Raw genomic sequence first — 14,746 nt, 5'->3', positions numbered from 1 at the left:
TCAGCAACTTCGAACATTTTTCCAAAAGCCTCAACAAACAGATGTGCTCTCATCAAATGCCTAAACATCAGCAACAAGGATGCTCTCTTGATTCCCCCCTAGGGAGGGGCTTCAAAATAACTACTTCTGCCGCTGAAAATGCATCCTGTAATTTGTAGTCACCAACCAAGCATCTGATGGCAATGTTGCTATTAGTGTCTCATGAGATGACACATCATTCTGCCTGATGCTGAATCAGAGCATTGTTCTATCAAAGTCAACAATGTCTGTTCAGACTGGCAGCAGCGCTGTACAGCAGGGGTTCCCAAAATGGTGCCCATAAGCACCATGGCATCCACTGACACCTTTTCTGGTGCCTATCATGTTTTTAGAAAGTGGGCAAGGTCAGATAGGAGTTTTGCCCAGCAGGACTTCTAATTGGCCATTTAAGATTTGAATGGTTGTGCAAATTTTTAAAAACATTGCACTGGCAGCAACTGCCATCACAGCACAAGGATCTTCACTGTGTGATTGAAAGTAAGATGTGACAGCTATTTTGTGGCTGCACCTGTTATGCTGTAGCAGAATTCCAAAGATGCCCACAGGCTAAAACAAAGTTTGGGACACTTCACCCCCCACCCCCACTCTAGTATCTCAGTTCAAAGTCTTCTACATCAGCTATTGTGTGATCCTTAACTAGATATGCCAGGGATTGAACCTGGGAGCTTCCACACGCCAAGCAGATCCACTGAGTCCTCTAAATATTGCTCTAAGAAATTGAAGGTGGAGATTCATATGAGAGTTAAACTCTATTAAAGAGAAGGCACTCTTTGAGATCACCATTCAGAGCTCTCATCATTCAGATCTCTAAAAGCAAACTACAGCTAGAAACTCACAGTCAACCAATTAAATTCATTTCACACTGGTGTGATACTATCCAGTGGCTAGTCCCAATCAGAAAATGAGCTGCCATGTTTTAGACTCGTGCAGCTTCCAATGGTGTTCAAGGGTAGGGGCCTATGGAATTCTTGCCAATAGTCTGCATGTGAACACTGCACATCTTACAATCTATTCACAATCTAACGTTTTACTAATTCTGTATTTTAACTTATCCTCCTTTCTACCATTTTGCTTCGCCTTGTTGATACTTGAAACAATATGCTCAAGACAATTGTTTTATATTTATTTGTTTTCCCTAGTTTAGAATAGGGTTGCTGGTGTTTTCCGTTGCAAAACAATAATTATTGGTTACACTCCTCCTTGTTGCATTTAGTTGAAATTAGAAGATGCTTAGAAAGACTTTGTTTCATGAGGCTGAATTGCTACTTATCACCCCTGACTTCCCTACTTCTTCAGGAAAATAGAAGTCAGTGGTGCAACTATACCGCTATGACTCAAAGACCAGTGTACTTTGCCTGGAATGGGAAGCCACGATGTCCTTCTGTTAATCACTCAAACCTAATCTACCCAACCGAATCTATCTCACAAGGAAGTAGTGAGGATTAATAAAAATAAGTATTGCAAAGCACTTTGCACACTAGAAAGGTTATCAAATTGCCCCTATGCCATGGAAGCTGGCTGGGAGACCCTGGGCCAGTCAAACATGCCTAACCTACCACACAGTGTTGTGGAGAAGATATGGTGGAGGAGAGGTGAATTATGTAATCTGCTTTGGGTTCACATTGAGGAGAAAAGGGGATTTTCAATGAAGTAAATAAGTAGAAACATGCATTATTGTCTGGTCAGTACCAGTCTCACAATTTTAATAGAGTTTAACTCTAGTCACTCACTAGTAACATGGTATCTACTTTGCAATCTACTTAGCAAATATGCACTCCTACATCTTCCCTGATTAAAAAAAGACCTTCCTCTTCTTCTTTCTTTTATCATCTGCATATAGACAGCCACTCAAATCAGAAGAAAGTCCAGCTTAATTTAATGGAGCTTACTCCCAGGAAAAAAAGTAATAGGGGTATAGGTTAGTATTGTATACTATATAAAATCATTTAACACATAATAGTTATCCTGTACCATACTAACATACTCTAACACCTATAACACTTCCAATCTTTAACTAATGTTTATGAGTAGGGTGGATGTCCTAATTTGTAATGGTAAAGAGGAGCAAAAAAAATTTGCGGAGAACAGCTCAGGGACTAGGTATAGATTTTTTATGGGGGGGTTCGGGGTGGGACTACACCCCCACCCGCCCCTAGGGGATGGCCACGCCTCCCCAAGCCCCGTCCCTGGCCTAGTGCTTATAAAAGCAGCTCTCCGAGGTCGGGGACGGCAGACTCCCCTGCCCTGCCCTCCCCTGCCCCCCACCAGCTGAGCTCCCAGCCGGCAGCCGGCAGTTCCTTCTGCCCTCCCCTCTGGGCAGAGGCATAGAGGGAAAATGGAGCCCAGTGCAAAATCTGACCCCCCGCCCCGCCCCAGCAGCCGCTGTGATGCTGGAATCCACTCACAAACAGCATCACTTTAATGGTGTTTAAACTAGAGAGCCCAAATTCTCCTTTTAAATCCACCTTAAAGCGAGAATCTGGGGTCCCCAGTTAAACAACATTGAAAGTGATGCTGTTTTGGGGTGGATTATCCCCCACCCTGAAACAGCATCACTTTCAATGTGGTGTAGTGGTTAAGAGCAACTTGAGTGCATTCTAATCTGAAGAGAACCGGGTTTGATTCCCTGCTCTGCTGCTTGAAGGCACTGTGGAGGCTTATCTGGGGGAATTCAGATTAGCCTGTGCACTCCTCCACACACGCCAGCTGGAGTGACCTTGGGCTAGTCACAGCTTTTAGGAGCTCTCTCAGCCCCACCCACCTCACAGGGTGTTTGTTGTGAGGGGGGAAGGGCAAGGAGATTGTAAACTCCTTTGAGTCTCCTACAGGAGAGAAAGGGGGGATATAAATCCAAACTCTTCTTCTTCTTCTTCTAAACTGAGAACCTCAGATTCTCCCTTTAAATCCATGCCGAAGGGGGGTGGATTTAAAAGGAGAATCTGGGGAACTTTGGGAGGTGCCTGCTGTCAGGAGTGCAATTGTTAAGCTAGCAGCACCAAACGTTCAGGGTATCTTTAGGAGACTCTTCTAATAATAACACCCAGGTTTGGTGAAGTTTGGTTCAGGGGGTCCAAAGTTATGGACCCTCAAAGGTGTAGCCCCCATTTTATATTAGCTCCCTTTGGAAACAATGGAGGATGGGGGCATCCCCTTTGGGAGTCCATAGCTTTGGACCCCCTGGACCAAACTTCACAACACCTGGGTGGTATCAGTAAGAGATTCTCCTTATGATACCTCCCAGGTTTGGTGACGTTTGGTTCAGGGTGTCCAAAGTTATGGACCCTCAAAGGTGAAGCCCCCATCTTCTATTAGCTCCCATTGGAAACAATGGAGGATGGGGGCACCCCCTTTGGGAGTCCATAACTTTGGACCCCCTGAACCAAACCTCACCAAACCTGGGTAGTATCATTAGGAGGGTCCCCCAAACAATCCCTGAAAGTTTGGTGCTGCTAGCCTAAACAATGCGCCCCCTGCAGGCCAAAACCCACAAAACAGTAAAAATGTTTTTAAAACCCACAAACGGGGGGGCGGAGCTTCGGACATGAAGGGGGGGTTGAACCCGAGGAAAAAAATACCCCCTTACCTACGTCCTTGGAACAGCTACACTCTATTTTTTCTCTCTGTCTCTCTAGCACATACCGTCACAGTTTACTAACTGGAAGATAAACATTTGGTGACATCTAGTGTTCAAATGGGAAAAGCAAGACCATTTAATTTATTACAACTTTTGATTTTGAAATCTCATGTTTTGAAGGAATTTCACTATTGGTCGCATATACAGTATATCATGTTGAAGAACTTAAACTGAAGAAAAGAACAAAAACAAAATTGGAAGGGGTTATGGAATCAAACCATAACATAGGACTAAGTGCAAAATATCCAATAATTTTCCAGTTCTCAAGCCAGATACTCTGGGAATATGGATGTAGCTGATTCAGCATGTAGTGTTTAAGCTGAGCTATACTTCAGTTTCCTAATATTAGCTGCCACACACCAAGGTACAATTGTCAACTCCTCTTTTTTCAAATGAATACAATTTAAATATAAATATGATTTAAATATAATTTAATATAATTTAAATATAAATTGAAATTTTATTTTCAATTATCTCTGTTTCACTTTCTAACCTGACAATACATGCACTAGAATCCACAGGTTTAATTCAAATATTGTTCTACTTGAGCTGAAATGGTACTAGAACAATAGTAAGATACTATTTTAAGAATAATTTAAACAATTAAAGTAGTCAGCAAACCATAAGGAAACAGATGTCAAAAATCTTCCCTTGTTTCTCCACAGATATTGCCTATATCAGCCTTTACTGTGATTCCAGCTGCCCTAAAATTAACCCCTTTTGACCTATACACAGTAAATATCACAGATTTGGAAGTCAGAAACACAAAAAGGTCTTAAAACAGATATAATCTTTATCTAGACAAACAGGAAGATAAGTTAAAATCCCTGCTAGACAAAGAAGACAAACTTGATATAGCAGCTGCTTTTGTACCAATACTGTAATACTTTATTATTGAAGGTAAATTTATATAGGCTGATAGTCAGATGGCAATCATGGATGGGCAGCCCCAAGGCGCCCAGCTGCCGCACTGTGGTTGTACCAGGGCAATGCTTTCATGGAGGCTTCCTGGCAGTGTGGGGAGACTTGAAAAACAAAAAAGCCAGGAAGTCCCCATTGAGCTTAATGGAGTTATGCCAACATTTTGGGGCATAAGTCCTAAGCTCAGGCCTCTGGCACAACGGCAGCAATAGCCAGAAGGGAGCCAACTAGTGTCGCTCCCCTGGCTATGCCTTGGCCCATCTCTGCCATGCCAACAGCAGCTGCAGGAGCGTGCAGGTGCTGGCGATGCATCAGGTACTGCATCCCACATCTATAGGTGACTGTGGCATGGATCACTGTGACTAAATCAGTTTGGGACAGCTGCTTCACCTGGCAAAGATGGCAAAACGCCATGCAAGTGGCATTATTTGCCTCAGCCTTCATCGTCAGGAAGTTGTCAAGGAACATGATCAAGCTCTTGATGGTCAGAGCCATCACAAGCTGCACCCTGTCAAGAGATGGCAACAGACATTCTCCCACTAGCCCTCTTTGGCTCAACCACAAGACCTCTGTCTGTGCTGGATTTAACTTCAAAACACAAAAATATATCCCGCTGATACACAAGCCTCAATATAAAGTGCACAGTGTGTTTATTGTGCTTGCGTGATTCCTATAAACATCCACTTATCACTGTACCTAAAGGACTACCACTATATACTATTGCTTAATTCAAACACATAACATATACATATTACCAAAATATACAATTCTATTATACTCATAACATACAATTTAAACGTACAATTAAATATACGAACCTCCAAGAACCCTTTAAGAATGTGGAGGTTGGGGGTGTTAGCCCTTCCAGTTTATGTAGTCTGTTTATATTGGCTTCCTCCTCTTCTTGGACCATGAAAACAAAAACAACTAAATTGTCCATAACAAAATTGCCATTAGGCACAAGTCTTGGAGGTCATCCAAAAGATAGACTTCTAATTTCTCTTTGTTTGAGCATCTAAAACAAGCGTGTATTCCATGTTTTCCAAAATCTTCTTTAGTAGAATTCAGTAATTACCAGTAATTACCATTAACTCGGACTCAAGTCAAGAGGGATAGGCAGCTTAACAGCTTATGATACCCTTATCAAATGACTGACTACCTTATGCTGAGCTTCTACTGAAGAAGATTATTTTTGGAAAATGTGGAATACATGCGGAGCCCGTTTTAGATGCTCAGATGGAGAGAAATGAGAAGTCTATCTTTTGGATGACCTCCAAGACTTGTGCCTAATTGAAATTTTGTTATGGACAATTTAGTTGTTTTTATTTTCATGGTTCAAGAAGAGGAGGAAGCTAATATACAAAAACTGGAAGGGCTAACACCCCCAACTTCCACGTTCTTAAAGGGGATAAGCATTGTATACTTGATAGGTGAGCTTGATTCAGTACTGAACATTTCCTCCAATCCAGTTCATTGTTTCAGTGACATGCAATTACCTCGCTGAAAATGAAGTAAATCTATGAGCATTTCCCCACTTACTCATAGCCCCCTATGCCGCGCGCTACTCTCAGCGCGCGTCATTTCTGGCGCGTGCCCGGGCTTCCCCATGACCCGTCATCAAAAGGTGCCGTTTTGAAGAGCGCCAGGAATGACGCATGCTGAGGGGGCGCAACAGCGGCAGCATTGGGGGGGCTGAGTTGTCACCGCCCCTGTAGTGGGGAGTGCCGGGGGACCCCGCACTACTTGGCTACAGTAGCGCGGGGCAGAAGGTAAGTGGGAAAACGCCCTATGTTATCTTGAGCCTGAATGGTTTTTAAGTAAAAGTTTTAAAATTGATAGGTTTTTAATTCCTGCTTTTTATGTATTTAATTGTAAGAGTCCTGCCAAAAATACAGTTTGCAGCTGTTGAAGTTCTTTGTTTTATTCCATTAATGGAAAATCACCAGTCCTTGCTGTCCTTTACAAATATTTAAATTCTGCAAAGAGTGTGCATACTATCTTCTGCAAACCAGTCTATATGTTCTTCTTTTTCCTTTTGTCTTTCACTTCTACCACTCAATACAAATATAAGAATAGAATATTGTCACAATAAGACTCTGGGTAAGATGGGGAAATTTATTCTGTGAGCAGATGAGCGCTTCTTTTTGTCCAAGGGAGACTGCAATATTCAACAGTTCCCCACTCCCGCTGCAGATCCCCTCAGAGCACAATGATCATAAGAGCCTGAAATAAGTATTTCATTAATATACTTTTCATAATGTTTTCCAATTGCAGATTTTGAATTTTTGGTTTTTTTTCTGATTGAAAAGGGAGGCATCATTAACACATGCCAGGTAGCACTGCCTGTCTTTAGTCAAATTAATCATTATTCAACTGGCTGTGGTGAATTTTCTGGGCTGTGTGGCCAAGGTCTGGTAGATCTTGTTCCTAATGTTTTGCCTGCATCTGTGGCTGGCATCTTCAGGGGTGTATCCCAGAGAAAAGTCTGTTTCACACTGTGTCTAGTGAGAAATCCACCACAATTAGTTGAATCCGACCATGAAAGCCTTCGACAATACATCAACCATTATTCAATTCTGTGGGGTGACAGGCAGTTCTACTGTCTAGTGTAATGTTTCCTGAAACATGCCCATTTATAATTGTTTCCTGAATTGGGAAGTTGTATTGATCAACCTAAAAAACAGCATATGCAGAATTCTGGCTAGGCTTATCTAGGACATTCTATTCCTAGAACTATGAACATATGAAGCTGCCTTATAGTGAGTGAGATCACTGGGCTATAGACAGTATACTCTGACTTGTGGTGCCTCTCTGGGGTCTCAAGTAAAAGTCTTTCACATCATCTGATCCCTTACCTGGAGATGCCAGGGATTTTATGCAAAGCAGATCTCTACCACTGAGCTACTGTCCCTTTCCAAGGAAAGCAGCTGTAAAGAAAGCATGTGATATAGCCCTTTTTCAACATCATACATTTGAATACTCTTTTACAGGAAGGGGGAAAAACACTCCCTATATGTTAACAGTCCTTAAAGAACACTGCTTCATGCTGTTTCTGCGTGTTTGAACAGCTCTCAGCTACATTCTTTTTTTTTTTTTTTTGAGTTTTCACAAACTTTATTGTTTAAAAAAATTAAGTATACACATAAATAAACAATTACATTCCAATTATGTTTGTACAAAGAAAATTAACGTTGTTTCTACCAAGCAACTTTTTCCGGGTCTATAAACAAAATGCTTGGTTAGTTCCTTCTCTCTTTACAACTTTAACTTCCGCATTGGTTTAGCTGGATCTGAGAATTAAACAGTGAAAAAAAACAATATATACTAATAAGAGTTATTATACTTATTAAATATATAACTTCTTCTAATGATGTATTTAATCTAAGTCAATATACATATTATACATTTTTTATTATATTATACCATTACTTTCAGTTCTCTGTAAGCACAATTTTACTAAATATTTGTTTCTTATCCTTTTCAATAAACTGAAGATAATCTTTCCATGTCCTCTCAAATTTATTCCAAGGTAGCTCCTTAATTTTGACTGATAGCCTATCTATATCCATATGGTCCGCTATTTTAGATAACCATTCTTCAGCTCTCAGCTACATTCTAAGGAATATGTCAAACAGTACCTTTTCCAGCATAGAGATTATGCCATGAATTCTCAATCCCATATTGCCAGTGGATCATACCTTCAAATAGCATGCACTGGAATTGATAAATCTCTCAGGATGGGGCTGAGGAAGATCATTTTTTGCAAAGTACTGCCACTAAATATTAGAAAGCATTGTGCTTAAATGTGGCTTTGTGTATGTTTTGCATGGAAGTTTAAATAAATAAACAAGAACTAAGTATTTAAAAGGAGATGTAGGAGGTAAGGTAGAGCAGAAGGCTGTTCCAGGAATAGTCAGTGGATTCCCAAAATGCAACAAACAAGCCAAATTGCCTCATAGAACTTTCCATTGCTTCCTGAACAGCTAAAAAGCAGCACTAGGAGGAAAGGATAAAAGGTTACTGTGCTTTCTCATTTATCTTTCTCATGCACTTAGGAAGCCCAAGCAAGATAAGCATCCTGAAAACCCCACTCCAGGAAATTCTATTCACTTGTTGTGCATCCTGTTACCCTTTCCCCTTCATCACCAGCCCTTCATCCAGTGGTGGGATTCAGCCGGTTCGCACCGCTTCGGCAGAACCGGTTGTTAAAATGCTGCTTGTAAACAACCAGTAGTTAAATTATTTGAATCTCACCAGCGGAACCGGTTGCTAAATTATTTGAATCCCACCACTGCCTTCATCTAATTAAACTGTTCCACATATGCTGGCAGACAGATAATGAATACTTAGGGTAAAACATAAGTGAAAACTTGGTGTATTCCCTGTTGTTGCTCCTTGAGAGTAAGTGGTTAGTGTGAGCTGGGTGCTGGACTAGATGGACCACTGTTCTGATCCAGCAAACTCCTCTTCTGTTCTTAACCACATAAAAATCTTTATAACAAGAACGGCCCCCTCCTTTTAAAGGCATTCCATGTATTGCATTTTATAAAGTGATCTGACTGTGAAAGTGCCCACTCCACTTTCACACAGGAAGCATACTACAGGGCATGAAAAGACGAGTAAATAAAATATGCTACTGAAGAGGTGTGTGGGACATTTTTTCAATTGTTCTGAGGGGGAATGACAATGGTGTGCTGCTAAAAAAACATAGACTATGTGTAATTGGTTAACCAAGCCTACTATGACAAGAAGAAACTGTTATCTCTGAAATAATTTCTGATATATAAAAATCAAACTATTTCAAGAAGAACTTGCAGTCAAGCTGCAAATGGATAGGTTACACAGAATTGCTGTGACCAACTTTTTAGTGGCAGGGTTCTTGTGCCTTTTTAAACAGTTCTGCCACTCACAGAAATTCAACTAATTAAGTTTCTACTGGCATGGATGTTGTGAACTTCTGCTGAACTCCTGCTTTTCACATAGTTGCTAAGAACATAGGCTTTCTGTCAGAAGAAATGTTGGTAACTTTAGTGAATAGCCATGCTTAGTTTGCCCTTAATTGGAAAAAAATGTGCATTTGGATAACTAGAGCAAAGCTCTTGAAGCCTCAGGCTGCTTTACAATTCTTAGCATCACAGGTCAGCTCAAAGTATCCTGGTATATGATGGCTGCCCTCTCTACTAATTAATTTATTTGATTACAATTTGTGTTTAACACTAGGCAAATTTCTGAAGAGCGAAACTTCAATATAAGATTCATTTTTGAGATATGGAAATGTGATTACTAATTTTTTAAACCATCACATGACCAACTGTGGTAATTTAGTATTTTCTTTTTTTAGTTGCACTTCAAAATGGCAATATGCTTTTAAAAAACACTCTACAAGATTCTTAAGAGTAGGGTTATGTCACTGGCAACCAAGATCAGAATAATTCATACTATAGTATTTCCCATAACTATGTATAGGTGTTACCGTGATTTGCCAGGTAACAATAAGTGATTTTAGCTCAGCAACTCAATGAGGCGCAGAAAGCAAGCGTTCTTCAAGCAAAAGGATTTTATTGCAGATGGTGGTCACAGCTCTGTCAGGAGAGAATCGCCCCCAAACTTCAAAGGGGGCAAAGGGGAGGTGAGGAGGCAAGTCCCTCACCCAGAACACCAATCATGAAACAAAACAGTTTACAAACAGGATACAATTACACTTTTCTGAATGGGAAACCCAAATCTCGCTGTCAGGCGTATTCCCGCGGGATTTCACAATGGTCCTGAATGGAGAGCCGATAGCAGTCCATTCCAGGTGGCTTGCTATCGCCCTCTTATCAGCTGGCTGCTTCCTTCAGTGATGCCCTCAGGGTCCCGCCTCTCTCTGCTGTAACAAAGAAAAGTTCAAACTGTCCAATGGTGGTTCCTGCACGTCTTCCAACGGCTGGGAGACCTTTGGGTGCTGGCCACAGATTTGATTTGTAAATCCAAAGAGGATCGTTGTCCTTATCAAAGAGTTGGCTGGGCGTTGGTCTAGGCTGCATTCCAGAGCCAACTTCCTTGACCCTTAATATCAGACATTAACTGGCTATTGCTTTTACTAACAGACACAAATTTCAAAAATAACATTTCTAACTTAAACATTAGGGAAACCTTAAAGGATAACACATGTACTTATACTTACAGGCAAGACCTCCCAAACACTTATTGGCATGGCTTTCTTAAATCTAACAATAACAAAACCTTAAGCTAACTGAAGAACCTAACTAAACTAACATCCTAAGCTGAAGGCACATCCTAAATTCAACTTAAAAGGGGCATTTGTTACATCCTAGAATGACACAAACACAAGAGAAACCATATAGCATTGGCACAAACATACATATGTGTTCTCTGTGAACCTTATGAAGGCTTCTGAACCACACAAGTCTCTGCATCCGGGCATGGAGCCAGTGTAGCCAGGCAACCTGACTTCAGGAAAATATTTCTTTATTTTCCTGTGGTGGTAACATAGGTGTGAAAGTTAGACAGCAAGAAAGCTGATTAATTTGAAATGTGGTGTTGAAGGAGAATTGAACACAGAGGTGTAGCTAGGGAAAATGGAGCCCGGGACAAAATCTGAGTTTTGCACCCCCCACCCCATATGGGCAGCCGCCTTCCCCCAGCATGACCAAGCAACATTTTTGTACCAGGTCATCTCAAAGTCACCATCACATTATAGAACATGCCCCAACTCACAAATCTGAACAGGGGGGAGTCCACCCTGAAATAGCATCACTATTAATGTTGTTTAAACTAGAGAGCCCAGATTCTACTTTTAAATCCACCTTAAAAGGAGACTCTGGGCTCCCTAGTTTAAACAACATTGAAAGTGATGCTGTTTGAGGGTAGATTCCCCACCCCACCCCCCAAACAGCATCATTTTCAATTTCAGTTGTTTTGGGTTTTCTGGGCTGCGTGGCCGTGGTCTGGTAGTTCTTGTTCCTGATGTTTCACCTGCATCTGTGGCTGGCATCTTCAGATGTGTACCAGAGAGAGAAGTCTGTTATACACTGTGTCCAGACTTCTCTTATAACAGTCTTCTCTCTGTGATACACTTCTGAAGATGCCAGCTGCAGATGCAGGCGAAACGTTAGGAACAAGATCTACCAGACCATGGCCACACAGTTGAATCTGGTTGTGAAAGCCTTCAACAATACTTTCAATGTTTTTTTAATCTAGGGAGCCCAGATTCTCCTTTTAAATCCACTCTAAAGGGATTTAAAGAAAGAACCTGAGATTTAAAGAAAGAACCTGAGAAAAGTTTGAGGGTGCATGTCAGGGGAGCAATGTTTAAGCTAACAGTACCAAAATTTTAGGCTATCTTCAGGAGACTCTCCTGATGAAACCACCCAGGTTTAGTGAAGTTTGGTTCAGGGGGTCCAAAGTTATGGACCCTCAAAAGGGTAGCCCCATCTACTATTAGCTCCCATTGGAAACAGTGGGGGATGGGGACATCCCCTTTCGGGGTCCATAACTTTGGACCCCCTGAACCAACCTTTACCAAACCAGGGTGGTATCGGCAGGAGACACTCCGGATGAAACCACCCACGTTTAGTGAAGTTTGGATCAGAGGGTCCAATGTTATGGACCCTCAAGTGGGTAGCCCCATCTACCATTAGCTCCCATTGGAAATAATGGGGGATGGGGCACCCCTTTTGGGAGTCCATAACTTTGGACCCCCTGAACCAAACTTCACTAAACCTGGGTGGTTTAGTGGCTGGTATCATCAGGAGTGTCACCTGACAATAGCCTGAATTTTTGGTGCCACTAGCCTTAAAACTGCACCCCCTGCTGACCGACAAAGTAAAAACACTAAAAATACCCCCAAAATTAGAAATGAGCCCAAATTTTTCTGCGTCCCCAATGGTGGGCGCCCAGGACATTTGTCCCTGGATGTCCCCATTGTAGCTATGCCTCTGGTTGAACAGATACATGGATCACCCAAAAGACAAATCAGTGGGCTCTAGATCAAATGATCAAACTTAGGGCATCAAAGTTTTCTTACACTAAGAAAAGACAGGAATTACTGGAAAAGACCCTTGAGTGAGGAAAAGTTGAAGGCAGAAGAAGCCCAACATGAGATTGATTGTCTCCATAAAGGAAGCCATGTCTCTCAGTTTGCAACACCTGTTGATGACAGAACATTTTGGAGGTCTTGTCTTAGGCTTTCACGGCCGGAATCACTGGGGTGCTGTGTGGTTTCTGGGCTGTATGGCCGTGTTCTAGCAGCATTCTCTCCTGACGTTTCGCCTGCATCTGTGGCTGGCTTCTTCAGAGGATTTTGGAGGTCAATAATTCATAGGGTTGCTATGTCAGAAGTCAGAAACAACTTTACACCACTTAAAACACGCTCACATGTAAATAAATGGTAACCTTAACTCTCAGATCCAAGGACTAAAAGTTGTCTTCACTTATAAAAGTTGTTTCCCAACAATTAATCAACCAAAACTGTAGTTGCTTAGTCTACTGATTAAACCTTGCATCTTTAATTAGTGCAAGTATTCATGTACTGCCCAAGGAGACTTCACCAAAAATCAGGAATTTCAGCCATAAGTTTGCTGTAAGCACACCTCAGTTATGAATACCTATCATTATACCCAGTGTTGGGATTAAAATAATTTAACAACCGGTTCTACTGGTGGGATTCAAATAATTTAACAACCCGTTGTTTACAAGCACCATTTTAACAACTGGTTCTGCCGAGGTGGTGTGAACCTGCTGAATCCCACCACTGATTATACCCAAGAACGTACTGTCTGCCCCCAGATATCACTGTAAAAACCATCCCAGAAACCAAGAAATGTATATAACTAAACAGCTGGCTAGGGAAGCGGTAGGCCCGTTAGATGATGAAGGAACAAAAGGTGTGCTAAAAGATGACAGGGAGATTGCAGAGAAGCTGAATGAATTCTTTGCATCTGTCTTCACCCAAGAGGAGGTGAGGAACATTCCTGCACCTGAACCAAGCTTCTAAGGAGGCGAATCCGAGGAACTAGCGAAGATAGTGGTAGACAAGGAAGAAGTTCTGGCAGCCATTGATAAACTAAATGCTACCAAAGCCCCTGGCCCAGATTGCATTCATCCAAGAGTTCTTAAAAAGCTCAAGCATGAAATTGCTGATCTTCTCACATTAATATGCAACTTATCCGTGAAATTAGGCTCCACCCCTGAAGACTGGAAGATGGCCAATGTCACACCAATCTTTAAGAAAGGGGCTAGGGGGGACCCAGGAAATTACAGGTCAGTCAGTTTGACATCTGTTCCTGGTAAATTAGTAGAATCTATCATTAAAGATAAAATTATTAACATGTAGAAAAGCAAGACCTGCTGAGGAAGAGTCAGCATGGCTTTTGTAGAGGCAAGTCCTGTCTTACAAACTTAGTAGAGTTCTTTGAGGGTGTAAACAGGCATGTGGATAAGGGGGAACCAGTGGACATTGTCTACTTGGATTTCCAAAAGGCTTTTGACAAAGTTCCTCACCAGAGACTGTTGAGAAAACTCAGCAATGAAGGAATAAGAGGGGAAGTCCTCCTATGGATTAAAAACTGGTTGAGGAACAGGAAACAAAGGGTGGGTATAAATGGGAAGTTCCTCACAATGGAGATGTAAGGAGTGGTGTCCCCCAAGGATCCGGGCTTTTGGGACCAGTGCTCTTTAACCCTATTCATAAAATGACCTGGAAGTAGGGGTGGCTAGTGCGGTGGCTAAGTTTGCAGATGATACCAATTATGTAGGGTGGTAAGAACCCAACAAAGGATTCTGCTAAGAGCTCCAAGTGGACCTTTGATAAATTAGGGTGAGCGGGCTAAGAAATGGCATAATGCAGTTCCAATGTAGCTGGAAATGTAAAGTGATGCACATAGGGGCAAAAAAAATCCAAACTTCAGACATAAGATGCTACAGGGGTCAGGGTGCTATCAGTCACAGACCAGGAAAGGATTTGGGCCGCCTTAGTTGATAGTTCCAGGCGGGAATGTCAACCTGGGCAATGCATGGCAGCTGTGAAAAGGCAAACTCTCTATGTGCTGTGGGATAATTAGGAAAAGTGAGTTGATAATAAACTGCAAGGATTGGTCATGCCCTTGATATAAAGCCGTGGTGCGCACTCAACACCCTGGAGTACTGTGT

The sequence above is a fragment of the Sphaerodactylus townsendi genome, linkage group LG05 (genome assembly GCF_021028975.2).
Source record: "Sphaerodactylus townsendi isolate TG3544 linkage group LG05, MPM_Stown_v2.3, whole genome shotgun sequence".
NCBI lineage: Eukaryota > Metazoa > Chordata > Lepidosauria > Squamata > Sphaerodactylidae > Sphaerodactylus > Sphaerodactylus townsendi.
The sequence above is the reverse complement of the archived record's forward strand: the minus strand, read 5'-3'. Positions refer to the sequence as shown.